Raw genomic sequence first — 17,978 nt, forward strand, 5'->3', positions numbered from 1 at the left:
ATATTGACTAGGTGCAACAAGACACTATACTGAGCTTCTTCATTATTATGATTACTACATATAAAAGGGAAATAGTATTGTTTTGATTTTGTAATTTATAGATCATGTAATAAAAAATAAAATCTAAAAATATTTCAATAATAAAAATGAGAAGGGTTTTCTATCTACTCCAAAATATTAGATTTAAAGCTCAAAAGATGGCTTTTATTAAACTCTAATTTTAGATATGAAGTCAATATATTTTAGCTTGAATAAGTTACTTAATATTAGCTAGACCTTTTTTAAAAAGTGAATTAAACGTGCTAAACTAAAGATGCATGGACAAATCCTTATGTTACTGTACTTATTAAGACAATTAAATAACCAATACAGGGCATAGTATGAATAACAACCCAAATATCAAAAAACAACTGAGTAAAATAAGTTAGCCTGCACTGGATATAGGTACATAAGAAAGAGTAGTCCAATGTGGCCCCAAAACACGACACACAAACCAAACAGGGCTTAGTGCCATACAAAGTAAGTACTGTACAAGCCTTTTCCTGCTGCTAAAGGTGGAAACTTAGTGAAAGTTTGTACAAAGCAAAAATATGCTAATAAACATGCCACAGGAGATTCCTCTGAAAAACTGTGCAGAAACAGGTTGTTGCTGAAGGCCTGGGATTAGAACCAGAATAATTCTGGAAGTCTAGAGAATACAAAATTTCCCCACTAAGCCTTCAACACCAGAAAAAGAAATCTTTTAGGTTTGGGAGGGGGAAGGGAAAGTCAGAGTTATGCCACTTGGTATGAACTTGGACAAACCCTTTAACCTCCTCCAAACTGTAGTTTCCTCATGTGCAAAAAAGGATTTGGGCTTAAAAATAGGTGACGCAATAGCTTTAGAGCAGGGATTCTTAAATTTTGTTGTGTCAATCTGGTGAAGCCAAAGGATTCCATCTCAGAAAAACATTTTTTGGATGCATAAAATAAAATACATCAGATTACAAAGGAAATAAATTATATTGCAATATAGTCATCAAAACACTGAAAAAACAGGTTCATGAACCTCAGGTTAAGGGCTCCTCATCTAAAGAATCTGCAGAAATTATACCAGTATCAAACAACATTTCAGTGTATCTAGAAAACTACTGGGGAGAAAAAAAAAACAAACCTATTTATTCTACAACATTTAGCAATGTAGTTCTTAGGCACATAGGACCAAAGCAGTGAAAAAACTGATCCCAAAGGAATCTACACCAGCAGTACAAAGCACCTAGACATCCCTCCCCCGTCCCAAAAGAGAAGGAAGCTTAAAGCACACCAATTTGTATAGTGCACACATCTTAAGATTATTTAAACTACCTTGTTTTAATTTAAAGATAAACAAACCTTCAATTCAAAAATCTCTTACCTGAAAAAACAACAGATGTATTTTCTTAACAAGTAGCAGAGGCCAAGTCAATCCTGTGGGCAACCAATTAAAACCAACTTTTAGACTGCAATAAAGAATAAATGGAGGCAAAAATCAATGTAGGAAACACACAAAATAGTATTTGCAGTTCACAATGAACTGTCTATTAAGAAGGCTCAAGTTTGAAACCACCACTGGGCACTTCAACTAGAAAGCATCCAAAAGATGAACTGTGCCAAAACCCACACACACACTTACTACTTAATAGTGCTTTCAAGTTTTGGTGTCTGTATTCGGTAAGAATAAATTGTATTTTAATATAGATTTGCCCTAAAAAAAAGTGAATGAAAACCAAAACATTCATTTTGCTTAGTTTCACGCTTAATATTTGCTTTTCTGATTGAAGGATTTGGGAATGAAGGAATGTAAGGAAGGATGTATTCCTTTTGTCCATAAAGAAACAAACAGTCCGGTAAATCCTGATCAGAGTCCAACTTCTTAAACCAAGCCAGCCTCTCCACATTTACCATTAAATTATAGATTAAAATGTGATATTAAAACTCAGAATAGCATTACTTTGGTAGGCAAATTATGTCAACTCCATGGAGTTTTAAGAAATTAGTATAACCATTCTTCCAACAACTGCCGTTACATATTCCAAGACCTCAGTCAACATCATAAGCATAGTTAGTAAAAGTTCCAGTTCTGAAAAAAAATAGTACTGAGATTCAAAGTCCTAAGAAAACTTATTTTCCTGAAACATCTAGATTTGTTACCAAAGTACCTACAAGAAACTTAAGACTCCCCAAAGACAATCACGTCAGGTATCTTTCATTCACATTTTCTTAAAATCAATGTTATGAGTAGTCTTTCTACATGATACTGCACAATACTCAGCAACCTTTAGATCCAAGTGATTAAGACAAATGGCTATAAATCAACAGTCTTCTGGGAAGAATGATAAATTCGCGCCTTACTAGAAACAGTCTCATTTTTAAACTAAAACTATTCACAAGTCCAAAACTCAATAAAACAACTGCTAATACTGATGTACAATAGAAGACATTTTAAATATTTCAAAAGCAAATTACATTATTCAAGAGTAAATATTCTATCAATGTCAATCCAAACAATCCCAAGCACACTAAAAAAACAAACAAAAAACTCACTTCTTATATAAATTATCAATTAATGGAAGCATTATGAAATACAACAAAATTATTTAACTCAACAAATACCACAAAATGATATTGAGGTAGATACATGAGCATGTTATTTAAAATCAATTAACTTGTATTAATCCTATACTGTGCTAATTGATTTTTTTTGATAGACATGACATAGAAAATTAAACTCTTAAAAAGCTTAGTAGGTTTTAAAAGCCACATTTATAAAGCTCTCCCAGCAAACAGGAAAGTAAAGAAAGGAGTTGAAAAACAGCTCTTCAACGAAGGCAATGCTTAATAAGAATGAGTTTACATTATATTAGTATTTTCTTTTGATAGTTTCTAATTTGGCTCCACTGTCAACACCGAAAAAAGTGATTTGTTAGCAACTGTGATTAAATGTCATATCTCTAAAAAATATTTTTCAAAAATATGAAATGCTGCATCTATAATGTTATCTTTTTTTTTTCTTGTAGCCAAAAGTTATGTCTTTCCTAGTATATAAAACTGGTCGAAATCACAAACAGGTACTATACTATGTAGACTACTGGAGCTTCAACACCATTTTATTCATTCCAAGCATATGGTAATTTTTTGTTTCCAAATCCATTAATGCTTTTACTGACATTCTTGTAAAAAATTTCTGTTAACTGGAGAAAAAATAATATATGAATCAGAGAGCTAGTTCTTGGCTCAAAGATGGCAGGAAAGATGGTTTACCATATAAAATATTAAAAACTAGCTAAAAACAAACCAAATGTGCCGTGGTTGGTAGACAAGAGTAGCAACTGATAAGTTCAAGGATAGATCAATTTGGTGCAAAGGTTTTTGAGAGAGCAAACCTGTGTTTCCAGGTCTTGAAGAAGCCTCTAATACAAAGTCCTGCACCCCTAGAAATTAAGCAAGTTCAGTCAAGAAATTTTGTACTTCCTCCAGACTACTGCATCCTCCCCCCAAAGGACTAAATCAAGTTTACCCTATGAATCAAATATTTTCCCCTTCCTCCAACATAAATCCCTTCCCACCAAGACCAGTAATAACTGAAATTGGTGACTATAAATCAGAAGATCTGAGTTTGGGTCTCAACACTTGCTAACACAGGATATGACTCTCTGGGACTCAGTTTATAGGGTTAGATTCCAGGGAATCCCTTTCAGGGCTAGAATTCGAAAACTCTCAAGGGATAAAACTTTTCAATAAAAAGTTTAATTAAAATACAAATCCAGGGGACAGCTAGGTAGCTCAGTGGATTGAGAGTCAGGCCCCCAAAGACAGGAGGTCCTCAGTTTAAATCTGACCCCCTGACATTTCCTAGCTGGGTGACCCTGGGGCAAGTCACTTAAATCCATTGCCTAGCCCTTACCACTACTCTTCTACCTTGGAACCAACAAACAGTAATGATTTTAAGACAGATGGTAAGGGCTTTTTAAAAAATACAATGCAACTGAAGTAAAATTTAATACTTTGAAATCATACTAATCAATTACCAAGCAAAAGTGAAGGTATTAGACTCTTTCCTGATGTGATAAATGCTACTGGTGTAGAAAGTAGGGCATAGAAAAGACAGTGGCAGACACAGATTACAAACTGCAGAGACCACAACTTTGTCTAGGTTGGTCCTAGTGATCTGCTAGGAGCAGTCAGACAAAAAGCTGTTGAATTTGCACATATTCCAGGCATTTTGGTTCTGGCCCTTCACTGGAATCTAAGAAACAGGTTAAGTTCAGAGGCGTATCATTAGTTGGCTAAAGGTGTTGGCTACAGAAACTACTGAGGGGGGGGGGGGGGGGCACCAGGGTCATGTAAAATGTAAAGAATTCCCACACCAATGAAAATCACAGCTCTATTTTAAAGAATGAAGTATCTTTGGTACCTGGATTTCCTAAATTGTTTTTATTTTGCTTTGAAACACAGTTTAAAAAGGAGTTGATTTGTTCAAGGAGCTATCATCATATTCTCAAAGGATAAAGAAAGTCAACTCATCCCCTTGGTGTCCTAAATCCCAAATCCCAAATTACATTCAGGTTTCCAGAAAGGAGATCATACTAGACAAGTTCTAATGTATTAGTTCATTGTTTAGAACTTTATAAAACTTGGTAAAGAAACAACTTCTAAATACAAATTATTTTTAAAATTAATGGGAAAACAAAACTCTGATAGTTTCAAACAATACTAAAACAAAAATTTAGTTGAATATATTTATAACTTGCTAATTCTCGCAATAACACAACTTCAATTATGTAGGTTATAACTTGTTCTGCCCAATTTCACTTTTGTTTCAAGTGTAAGCTGAGAAAATTCAACATCTACTTCAATATTAAGACATTGTTTTAATAAACTACTGTTTTTTAAAAAATGAACTGTACATTCTTGAATTTTAAAAGCACAAAAAAAGGACTACTCTTCACAATCACAAGCAGAAGATAAATATTGAGGTGTGTAGTTTGCAGGTCCACTATTTAACCTAATAATTCCATGCTTTCTCTAATACAAAGAAGCACAACAAAGTAAATTTAATTTCAGCACAATTCCCATCCACCAAAAACCAGAAGGCATCAAAGCTAAACAAAAATATTTCATTAGACCTCAAAACAAATAGTAAAACAAACTCCAAATCACCACACCAAAAAAAGAAAAGTGAGCCATAGAGAGAGACTATAGAGCAAAGTGCTTTAATCAGCAAATATAAGTGAACTTTTGACAATTCTAAGTAGATTCAAAACAATTATAATTTAGTTGTTTGCTCTTATTTTGTCCCCCTTAATGGGTCACATTTTATGCTGAGATTTTAGTGGTTTTCAACACTAATAGAAACTTTTCACTCATAAAACGCTGAATTTTTCCACTAGCAACAGGTCAATTGTCAAAGGCATTTCTAACTGTTATATACCACCTACAAAAAGCACCATATGCTATCTTCTGTTTTCAAAATATTGAGTCTTAACAATTAAGTTTTTGAGACTAAAAAATTAGTAAAAAAAAAATTTCCGGCTCATTTACATTTTCAAAAAACCCTTTAACTCTATGGCATACTTATTCACTGTGACTAATGGTTTTAAACTTGATAAAACACGTGTTGTGCATGGAGTATTTGTACTAAATTCAAAACATACCAAAATATTTATCCATAAAATGTACATAAAGATTTGATAAAAACCACAGAAAACTGAAAGGATTATTATTTCCATTTTCCCCTGTAAAATAATCTATTTTACATTCTTTAAATCACTTCTACTTTCACAAACACTGATACTTACCTTCTCCCTACATAAAAATCCTTTTAAGAATTCACATGAGTTATATCCCCTCAGAAGGCCAAACAGACTAGCAACACTTATTCAGATGCCAATCACTAGAAAAACTCTTGCCTGTTCCACCGATTTCCAAATTGTCTACACAGGGAAATAAAAATGTCAAATTTCAAATTCTAAAGAATGGGAAATATAGCCTATGTTTCCCTGTACTCTGCATACTGGGTTAGAGCTCTGGAAAAAATTCTGCAGCTTTATATTTACCCCGATTTAAAAAAAATTTGTGTTGTAAGGCAAAAACTAAACATCACACAACAAAGAAATCCAAATTTAATGTTGTATTTTAAAAACATCGACATTAAAGCACTCTTTGAAATTAATAGTTAAACTGAGTACATTCTCATCATATAAACACAAAAGTATTTTATTTTCTGAAAATTTTAAGTTACAAATAATCATAATCTAGATATGTAAACCACCTACAACACAATTCTATGTAATCACTATTTAGCGTTCCCAGCAAGTATAACAAATATTTGCCAGGAAAAAAAAAACAAAACACCACCACCTAGTCATGGTTGCTTTCTGAGTCCACAATTCCCCATTCTTCCAGGGCTACTGTAACATAAAGAGGGACAATCACAAACCAGGCCACACTACTTTTCCATAGAGCTAAAGATTTCTTTAACTTTAGTCTTGTTTTAGAAAAAAAAAAAGTAGGCTAAAAGTGTTAAATCTATTAAGCCCCTAAACTACCCCATTAGTTCAGACAATTCTTCATAATTTTTTTGCAAAGTTAACTTTTTAAACCGTTTACTATAATAGCAAGGCAGAACTCTGAAACCAAATCAAAGGCAGAAAATTCCATGGGAAATGTTCCATCACATAACTTCCGATCAGGTATCAAAATGCTATCAGACCCCACATCTTCCTTAGAAGTTTATATACTGAGTACAAGGAAAAAAAATACCCTGAACTATCCCTGCAAGCACAGGCCAAAATCAATAGCCTGCAATCACGCAGAGGGGACTCCTCGTACTATCCCTTTCCCCTCATCGCAAACCCCCAAATAATATCTGGTGTTACACATTCCAGCAGAAGCCTTGGTAACTGAAGCCCAGTCCCGTCTCCCCGTGATAATTCCGTATCACCAACTCACAGCAAACACAAGACCTATCATCTAGAACTCCGTGCACAGGTGTTCGTAACTCTCCCCCAATACACACAGACACAGACAGACACACACTCTACCATTTTCCTCCCACTAACGAAGTCCTAACTCAGCCTTCCAGGGCACCAAAGTCAATGCAAGCTGCCAAATACAAAAAGACACTAGCCTCTCCCAGTTCTGACTACAGAATTGGACCCTCCCTGACTCCAGGGCATCTCCCACTCACTCTCCGTTCAACCAGGCCGGCTGCACATCCCTTAGGAGCGGCTGCCCAGGGCCCTTTTTCGAGGCTGCCCCCCCCCCCCGCCCCAATCACTGCCCCAGTGCATTAAGGCGCCTGAAGAAGTCCTCCCTCCAAAGTCCCGCAGCGGCTCCGGCCACAGGGGGCGTCCTCCTACAAGCCCGCCCTCGCCCCCCCGGAGGGGGGGGGTCCTCGTGGCCGCCCCACCGCCGGGTGCGGCCTCGCCAAGCCTGCCTCCTTCCCTCCCGGATCCGGCCCAAGGGGGCGGCCTTCCTCCCCGCTCCCTCCCCTGAGGCTCTGGCCGCGGCGGGCGTCGTCCCTGCGGGTCCCTCTCCTCAGCTCCGCGGCAGTATCCCGGCCCGGGCCCCGGCTCCAACATGGGGGCACGGGCGAGGGCTGGCGCAGGCCGACAGTCGGGCCCTTTGTGTGGGGGACTGAGGCGGGCTCCGCGGCCTCCGAAGGCCCCGCCCCGAGCCCCACCGAGCCCCGGTCGCGGCGGGGCGGCCCGAGCCCCGCACAGCCCCGCCCGCCCGCGCCGGGGCTGCGGGAGTCTTACCGGGGAGAGCTGCGCGGTGCCCGAGCCCAGACCCGAGCTACCCCCCGCGCCAGTGTCTCCGCCCCGCGGCCGACAGCCCCAGCCCGAGCGGGGTCCCCGGATCCCGCCGCCGCAGCCGCCGCAGCCGCCGCCACTGCCGCTACCACCGCCGCCACTGCCGTCGCTTGTACCGACGCTGCTGCTACCGCTGCTGCACAAAATGGCCGCCGCCGCGCTGCGCTACTCCGCGCTCCAGTTGGGGGGCGGGGCGCCGTTCTGTGGGCGGGGCCTCAGAAGACTGGAGCAGGCGCATTGTGGGCCTGACTGGGATGTTCTCCGTCGCCCTGGCATCTAACGAGAAAGGGGAAGAGAATGTATCTAGACAATCCTGCAGTGGGCAAATCATAGTTAAGTGATTTAATCATTCATTCACTCATTCGATAAACATTTATTAAACACCTACTGTGTGCTAAGCACTGAACTAAGAGCTGGAACATTACCATTGGCAATATTCAGGCACTGGAGAGAAGATCTAGGACCATTACATGATCACTAACCTACTTCAGAGTTTATCCATCTACAGCCTCCGTGCCTTTGCACTCGCCATTCCGCAGTGCCTGGAACGCACTTCCTTATCTCAGCTTTTTAGAAAGTTTCCTTCAAAATACTGCTCAAGCAGTGCCAGCATGAAATTCTTCCCGATCGCTTGCTGCTAGTGCTCTTCCCATCTAAAAATTTACTTCGTATTAATTTTGTATGTACTTGTTCTTCCCCTCCTTCAGCTCTTATGCCCCTTGAAGGCAGTTTAATTTTTATTTAATTTTTGTCTTTATTACCATGGCATGTAGCACATGGTATTTGTTGTTGTCCATTGATTGCTGAATGTAATTTTAGATGGAAAAAAATAAGCTGGAGGCAGAAAGAGGATAGCTTTGAATGCCAAGTTGAGGGCTTAAATTGTTAGGCAATGGAGTGTCAACTGAATATTTTGGATAAAGGGATTATAGGCTCAAAATGATGCATCATTTGAAGGACTATCATCACTGTGGTGAAAGTTAGATTGGAAAGGGCACAGCCCAAAGGCAAAAAGGAAAGTTAGAAGATTTATTATAACAGTAGATATAAGTGCAGGGGGGCTAGAATGACTGCAGGATATGTAGACAGTAGGCAATAGATTCGAGGGAGAGTTTGGAGGTGCAAGCAACAGGACTTAGGCAAGGGCACATACCATGTTGATGTTAGTGTTCTCAGTCCAGGGTGGATGGCAGGTTGAAGAAGGACTAGCAACTCTGATGTGGGGACTAGCCAAGCCCTTTTCAAGGTTGCTCATCCATCCCTTGCCTGGGACACCAAGAAGCTATATGGAGCATTTGCACTCTTGGCAGATGGGTTAAATGTAGGCCCAAGCAAGACTTCTCCCAGGGAAATGGGTGGATGAGAACAATTTGTTCCAATGGCCCTAAACGTGGCTGAAGTAGGTGCTGTGGAGTCCTTAGAGCTTATTCAGACATCAAAAATGCCAGATTCATCACAGCCTGTCTCCTAGACCCTGGGCAGCCTTTTTGTCTTGCCACTGGTCTTGGATGGCTCTGGGAGAGAGAGGGAGGCTTCACAACTTAGTATTATTCTGCCCCTGAGATGCCTCCGTGAACTCTAATTCACTTGAAAGTCAAGTGTTGTCATTATTCTTCTTCAAAAAGGAAAAACAAACAAAAATCAGACTGTCTCTTTAGACTCAGACCCAAAACTGCTTTGTTCTGTTAAGTTGCACTCTTATTTTTCTCTGTCTCTATTTTTCCATTGTATATGGACCTAACCAGACACACACAATAAGTGAGCTACTATTGGTCATAAATGACGAGCACAAAAAGATTTTTTAGCTATGTTGGCAGGAGAGTGGTTAACAAGAGGAAAATTTAGAAATAATAATAACTGATATTTATATTGTCATCAACTATGTGCCTAGCACTGTGTTCAGCACTTCATAAATATTAATTTCATTTTATGCTTACAACAACCCTAGGAGATAGTTATTATTATTATTCCCATTTTACAGATGAGGAACCTGAGGCAGGCAAAGGTTAATCAACTTGCCCAGGGTGTCTAAGGTTAGATTTGAATTTGGGTCTTCCTAACTTCAGGTCTGGTCCTACCTCCCCACCCAAAAAATAAAAAGGATAAAACTAATGATCAGGATGGATGTGATAATAAGATGAAAGGAGGGCATAACTGTTCAAATCTAAGTTTTCTTTTGTTATTTTTACCAGAACAGAATGGCTTCAAATTGAGAAGTTTAGGACAAAAATGGTCAAGATGGCTGAAACTTAAGGTATTTTTTAAAATGGTAAGATAGCAGTACCTAACTGTCCACAATAGTAAAAATTCAAGTGGGCAGATCTGGATGAACTACATCCCCAGGTACCAAAAAGCATGTGGTTATTGAACTGCTCTCAATGATGTTTTATAAACCATGATGAATGACAGAAATGTTTAATTAAAAAAAAAAAGAAGGAAGTCTTCCAACTATGAGGCAATTAAAATTTTTGGTTCCTGGACCCAAAAAAATTGGCATGTTTTTTGAAGGATAGTTTATGAATATTTGGGAAGATAGGTAATAATCATGGAGTCATCAAGACTTCCCCAAAGGAAAAAAAAAAGCAATACAAAGCTAATAATCATGGTAGGTAGATGAGGAAGTAAAGAAGATAAATGTAGAAATTCAGGTTAAGAATTTGACAAAAACTATCATACTACTCTAGTTAACAAGATATAGAGATTTGGGTAGAAGGCAAAACTTTAGGTGGAGTCATAGTTACTTGAGTGATCAGACCAAAAAGAATAATCATTTTTTTTAAACCCTTACCTTCCATCTTGGAGTCAATACTGTGTATTGGCTCCAAGGCAGAAGAGTGGTAAGGGCTAGGCAATGGGGGTCAAGTGACTTGCCCAGGGTCACACAGCTGGGAAGTGTCTGAGGCCAGATTTGAACCTAGGACCTCCCATCTCTAGGCCTAGCTCTCAATCCACTGAGCTACCCAGCTGCCCCAAGAATAATCATTTTTAAAAATTAAATTCCATTGAAATGTTTTATTGTTACATTATCTCCGTCTGAACATAACTCTGCCCTCCACTACCAAATAGTGCTATCCTTTCTAAAAAGGAATAAAAAAGAAAAAGGTGGGAAAAAGCAGTTCGGCAAAATTCATCTATACATCAACCACATTGGAGAGTATATACAGAAATACTTCAGTTTCTGTTGACATCAGTTATCAATAGTTTTGGTTTTTCTCAATTTTTTAGCTAGGATATTACCAAGCTCTTTTTAAGCTCAACCAATGACCTGTAGCTTCTTCCCTTTGACTTTCTCAGGATTCCACCTCCATGCAGGAGATAGAGAAAGTCTGCTTCTCCTTTCAACAAATTCTTTCTGGTTCCCAAGCCCCTTTCTTTAGTTTGTTATTCAGTCCTTTCAGTCATGTTTAACTCTTCATGATTCTATTTGGGGGGTTTATTGGTAAAGATAGTGGAGTTATTTGCCATTCCCTTCTCCAGCTCATTAAAAAAAAGTTTTATCTTTATTTTATTTTAATAACAAATTTCCACATAAGTTTTCCAAAATTATATGATTCATGTTGCTTCCCTTCTTCCCTCTCCCCTCCCAGAGTGGACAAACAATTCAGTCTGGGTTATAAATGTATTATCACACAAAACATTTCCATATTATTCATTTTTGTAAATGAATAATCTTAACCAAAAACCCCAAATCATATACACAAATAAACAAGTGATAAATCATATTTTTTATCTGCATTTCAACTCCAATAGTTCTTTCTCTGAAAGTGGAGAACATTCTTTGTCATAAATCCATCTGAAGTTGTCCAGGATCATTGTATTGCTGTTAGTAGCAAAGTCTATCACATTTGATTGTGCCATAATACTGAAGTTATTGTGTACAATGTTTTTCTGGTTTGGCTTATTTCATTGTGCATCAGTTCATGTAGGTCTTTCTAGCTCTTTCTGAAATCCTGTTCATCATTCCTTACTGCACAATAGTATTCTATCACTATCATATACCCAATTGAGGGACATTTCTTTAGTTTCCAATTCTTTGCCACCATAAAAAGTGCAGCTATAAATATTTTTGTACACAGATCTTTTCCCATTTTTTTAATCTCTTTTCCTCTAGCTCATTTTGCAGATGAGGAAACTAGGAAAACAGGGTTAAGTGACTTACCCAGGGACACAGAAGTAGCGGGATCATTTTTGAACTCAGGAAGATTATTAATTCTCATGATTTCAGAGCCTCTACTCTTTCTCTATCCGCTGCGCCACCTAGCTGCTCCAAGTTGCATTTATTGTGATTAGTTAAAATCATTTTCACCTCTCTCACTCCCTAGGAAATCTTTTGTAGATGAATAGCTAGGAAACTGGAAGGAATGTAATCTGTGCCCTGGAGGCAAATTCATTGTCTTGTTGGACTCTCCATATGAGATTGCAATTAAGGTATTTATGGCTCCCACCTTTTCTAAGGCTGAGGAAGTCTATTTTCCAAAGGTTTTTATCTTTACTTTTCAACATCTTTTGAGCCCTGGAAGACTTAGTTTTTGTTGAACCCTGAAGTTTCAACTCAAACCCTGAAAAGAAAGATGACAAAAACATGGAAATAATCGATGTTGGAGGGACTATAGAAATATAGGCACAGTAGTGCATTGCCAGTGTGATGTGGGAGAGCTTTGAGGTGAAGCCCTTGATTTGGGATGAATGTTCTTTGTCAAGAATGACAACTCCAACAATTAGCTTAAAAATAAAAAAGAGATTAATTTGAAAGCAATGTTGAACGGTCAAGAGAAAAGTGCCAGAGTGAAACTGCCTCCTAGAGGAGATGGATTTGGGGCTTCTTATACCTTTCAGACAACAGGGGTTACATGACCAGAGATGAGGAGATGGGATGATGTTATTATGTAGGCAGAAGTGGGGGATGTTTGCTACCTGACCAGGGATGGAGTGGTATTTTGTGTCCTGAAGACACAAGAGGTGAACTTGAATAGTTCAAGGGACAATTAGATGTTTTAGATTCAGCCTGATGCTATCAGAGTATAACTGGGAGATATATATCCATGTCCATCTCAAAATCTAGGGGGAGAACCAAGGGGAATATTTCTCTCAGGGGTCTTTCCTTATCGTGGGTTTCTGATGCTCAGGGTCACCTTTTCCTCAGCACCACAAGAATACAAGGAAGGAAAGGAATTTTCCAGTATCCCTTTTGACCTGAAACACTTCTGGATTTCAGGGGTCTCCAGAGGAAACCCTGGGTCCCATGCCAGGTGGATCTGTAAATTAGTTTTTCATTCTTTGTCCCTGAAAAGGATCATGATATCACAGTGTTGGGGCTCAGAGTATAATGTGTTCATATAAAAGCTCTGAAGGCTCCAGCACAGGTTGGGCACAAATAGTCCCTTTGAACATTTGGGATGGGGATATCTCCATTGTAGCTTACCAATTCACCATTATTTGTGGTGGATAACAGTTTCCAATATTCAAGGCCTCCTTACTTTGATCTGTGATTCCTCTCCTGGATTTAGGCCATCTCCATGGCACTGGTCTTAGCTTTTCTAACTTGGGCCCATGTCCTGAGTTGGAGCTGTAATAATCCCCAACATCCAGCAGTCCTCAAATCCAAATTGGTAGCAGTGTAGTGGTAAATGTTTAGCAACCAGCTTTTGGTGGGGGAAAGGGGGCCAAATTTTAAAATATACATACTAGTAATCTGCATTTTATCTATCACTTTTTTATATCTAGACAGTCAACAAAAGAATAAATCAATTCAATTTGTGGATTTACACATTTCTGAGGTGTAATGCTCATTTATAGTGAAAACTTTTAACAATGGCCAGAGCTGACACTGACACACCCCTGCCTCTCACTGGCTTCCGGTTCACTTTCTCACATAGAGTTAATCTGAAAAATAATCACAACTAGCAGAGTAGTCTTTAGAACAGCTCTTTTAATCAGGGAAAAGGAGGCAAATGATGCAAGACTCCATGAAGGGAGACCACTCTGAGATGACCACATCTCAGGAAAGGCAGACAATAATATAGCTACAGAGAATTTCCAGGGAACTGCAGAACTTAGGGTCCTTATGTACAGTAAGGAGTATAGAAAAGGAAAGACAACTGAGTGATTACATAAACACTTGGGACAGAGGATGCAGCTGAGGCCAGGGTACCTGGAAGCAGCCTAGATACAAGAAGAAAGACCAAGAAGACTGAAAAGATACTTAAGATTAAATTTTTTCAGCTAATCCTGTCTAGGGTGACCATGGAATTCTTTAGGATTAAATACCTTCTTACAAAATCAGGAGCTAGGTGAAACCTGTTCATAGTCAACTCAGCCCAGTCTTGAATTCTTTATTCCCACTTCTAGGAGAGTCAGTTATCAGAATAACTAAAATTATGTTTTAATGGCAATGAAGGAATCTGACTTTTAAAATCAGCTAATGCTTACCTATTTGGTGGGTCCAGTGTTTCACAATCTGTTTCCCAATATGGGAATTTGTAGGATCCCCTGGGCTCGCCAGAGAGATGAAACTATTAAAGAAACATCTGCTACAATTGTTTTTATTTTTTTTATATGGATAATTATCCTAAATGTTTTTGTAGTGTTGAACCATCATTACATTCTAGGTACAAATCCAATTTTGTCATAGTGAATAACATTTTGGATATATTGCTGTACTTTTTTTTACTGGGATTTTAACATGTTTGTATCAATATTAATTGGTAATATTGGTATATATGTCTCTGTCTCTGCTTGGTTTAGGTATCAAGACCAAATTTTTTCTCATAAAATGATTTTAAAAGAATGGTTTTTTTTCAAGCATTAGAAATATTTTTTTTAGCCTAGAGATTAGCTGCACTTTAAACATTTGATAGTATTTACTTACAAACATATCAAGACTGGTTGTTTTTTTTAGCCTTTGGTACCATGTTCAATTATGACCTATTCAATTCCATTTTCTAAGATTTAGACATATTTTTATTTTACTAATTTAACAATAATAGCCAGCATTTATATAACATTTGTAAAACTCACAAATATTTCATTTTATTCTCCCACCAACCCTAGGAAGTAGATGCTATTATCATTTTACAGATGAGGAAATTGAGGCAAATAAAGATTGAGTGACCTACCCAGGTCACATAGTTAATAAGCATCTGAGGCTTGATTTGAGTTTAGGTCTTCTTGACTCCAGGCCCAGGACTCTGTATGCTATGGTGCCACTTAGCTGCCTACAACTATTGGTTATGATTATTTTATAGTTTTGATAAGTAATCCTCCATTTCTTTTAAATTCTTAGTTTTTCTTAAAAATCCTGATGTATAGTAATTCTTATGATTCTCTTTATATCCTCTTTGTTCTCTGTGAATTTACATAGGAGAGACTAGATAAATATCTCCAAAAAAGATTCAAGGATCTTTGGGAGCTACAGACTCTAGCTTCTAGCTCACAAGTCAACACTGTGAACATAGATCAATCCCACCAAAAAAGGCAAATTCAATCTTGGACGGCATTAATAAAGGAATAAGCACAAGGGAAGTAATAATTCTCTTGGATGCTTGTGGTTCAGCCACATGTTAAGTATTTTGTTCAGTTCTGAGCACCACATTTTAGGTAGACAGCTAAAGTGAAACAGATCCTAGAAGGTGAAAGGACAGACAAGAGGCAGGGAGAGAATGCTTGCTGCTTTTTAATTACATAAAAGGCCTTCATGGTATGGTAAGAAGGGTCTAATTAAGTAGGTCAGGAGCTCCTTGTCTATCTTGTGACTCATACAGCCTTGCCTATAAGGGAATAATAAGTATTAGGTCTGTTAGATAATGAAAAATGTATCAAAAATATGGTAACAAAAGTTTAATCATGCTTGCAGTTGAATAAAAGCCAGCTGGCCAACAGCAATACCAAAATGTTTTCTGTAACCTTATAAGGAGGGTATTTAATCCAAGGTATGAATGAGAAAGTCTTTCTCTTGATGGTGTATCTGTCTTCTAATTGAGATAGATGTAGGTGACAGAATTGGAACTCTTAGGAACAGGTGCATCTAAGAAGGATTTATCTCACTTCCACAGTCCTTGGTTTTTGCTTCTCTCCAAATGCTTGAATGCTGATAAGGGTAATATATCTGTTAGACAGTACAACATGGATCATTATTCAGTATGAAGAACCTTGAGCCCTTGACTGACATAGATAGGAGAGAAGACCTGTTTTTCTAGGACTAGAGACTAGGGAAAAGGGAAGCTACAAAGAGGAAGATTTGAATTTCATATGAGGAATATCTCCTATCAAGAATTGTCAGAAAGGAATGGGTTAAATTTGGAGGTAGTAGTAACCCTTCACTGGAGGCCTTTAATTAATGGTCTAATGGCCAATTCCTAGGATTTTATATAGGTAATTTTTGTTCAGCTATGAGTTGGAGTAAATGATTACTAACGTTCCATTCAACCCTATAATTCTGTGAGTGGCAAAGTCCAGAAAGAGTTTATCTTAATATGGAAAAGGAATTTTTCTAAAAAAGGAAAATATGTTTTCTTTCTAAGAAAAGAAAACCTAAGAAGAGTTGAAGACTAGGTACAAAGAAGAAATTAGGTGGCAAAGAAACTTTGGAGACATTTTGCAAAGAATTCCAAAGCTATTATTAAGAAGAGGTTCACCAAAGAAAGAAAACCAGCTAGTCAAATAGAGGGAAGGGACCTCTCAGATGATGCTCTCAGATATGAAAAGGAAATTATAGAGAAACATTAATATTTTCTCCTGATTTATTTGAAACAGGTCAGGTCTCCTGCCCAAACTCTCTACTTCCTTCTCTCCATGCAATGAAAGATCATTCTACAAAATATCTCAGAGAAAGATACCAAAATAACATAAAAAAAAATATGGAACCCAAAATGACACTCTCTCAGAAGCAGCCAAGAGTCAAATATATAAGGTATATAAAAGATACTAACTTAAATCTCTAACACCAATACCCATTCCCCATTGGACAAGTAGTCAAAGTATATAAACAAATAGTTCTGAAAATAATTGCAAACTATTAATAACTATAGGAAAAACTGGTTCAAATAATTTCTAATAAAAGAAATGCAAATGAAAATAATTGAGATTTCACCTCATACCCTACAATTGGCAAAGATGACAAAATGAGTCTATGTTAGAGTAGTCTATATTAGTGGAATTGTAAATTGGTTCAGTCATTCTGAAAAGCAATTTGGAATTACTGTTTTAAGTGTTCAGGGAAGATTAGATCAATGGTGTGAGGGCTTATGTAGCTCTTTTCAGGGCCGCTTTCCTCCTTTGGTATCTGCCTGCCACCCAGCTCTTACCTAGGGCTCCAAAAAGCTATAACATGAGCAGATGAGGCAGATGTCAACCCTAGGCAGGTGAAGGCTTCCCCTGGCAGAAGGGGCATTTGAGAACAATTTGTCCCAGTGACCATGAAAGGGGCAGAAGCAGGTGCTGTGAGGTCTTGGTTAGACACTGAAGAAGGCAAAATCATCCACTGCATCTCAAGTTATCACCATTGTTGTCTTTTGTCATGACACTGAACTTTGACGACTGTAGAAGAGACAGTGAGGCTGACAAGTATGTAACTCTGCCTCACTTAAATCCAGTTTAGGTGAGAGACATAAGACATCACCAGTGATGCCATATTGGGCCTCTTTCAGTATGAAAGACAACAACCAACTGATGCTAAAAGAGTTTAAAGTGCTTTAGCCAAAGATTCCACTGCTAGGCAAATGCCACAAAGAGGTCAAAGACAAGAGTGGTCCCATGTACACTAAAACATTAATTACAGCATATTTTTGTGGTAGCAAAGGACCAAAAACAAAATAAAAGGAGAAATAGCTAAACAAATTGGACATAAAGGTAATGGAATATTACTGGGATGTAAGAAATGAAGAATTTAGAGATTTATGGAAAGGCAAATGAACTAATGTAAAGTAATAGGATCAGAAAAATAATATAAAACTACAACTATGTAGATGGACAAAATCAGGAATAAAAGGAACAATAACAAAAAAGGAAACTATGTGTTGTATAATTAAAATGATGAAGATTAGATGAAGAAATAAGAAAATACACATACCTCTCTTCTTTGCAGAGGTCAGGGACAACCAGCATGGAACACTGTAGATAGTCCCAGACTTGGCTGATACATTTTGGTTA

The 17,978-nt window shown here is 37.9% G+C and overlaps 1 protein-coding gene across 7 annotated transcripts in view; it reads right to left on the reverse strand.

Moving 5' to 3' along the window:
- LOC100032499 (RNA-binding protein 12) overlaps nt 1–7,917 on the reverse strand; it is a 36,415-nt gene extending 28,498 nt beyond the window's left edge. For 3 of the 7 annotated variants that reach the window (XM_016424633.2, XM_056811784.1, XM_007474249.3), the window contains exons 1-2: nt 7,779–7,907; nt 1,394–1,446 (exon numbers count right to left, since the gene is read on the reverse strand). The gene's annotated coding sequence lies outside the window, so the exon portion shown is untranslated. Of the gene's footprint in view, nt 1–1,393; nt 1,479–7,778 lie in introns of all 7 variants that reach the window. The other 4 variants (XM_056811783.1, XM_001381457.5, XM_007474250.3 and 1 more) reach the window with 3 other exon arrangements.
- Between the last annotated feature and the right edge of the window lie 10,061 nt (nt 7,918–17,978).

This window comes from Monodelphis domestica, chromosome 1 (genome assembly GCF_027887165.1).
Source record: "Monodelphis domestica isolate mMonDom1 chromosome 1, mMonDom1.pri, whole genome shotgun sequence".
Taxonomy (NCBI): domain Eukaryota; kingdom Metazoa; phylum Chordata; class Mammalia; order Didelphimorphia; family Didelphidae; genus Monodelphis; species Monodelphis domestica.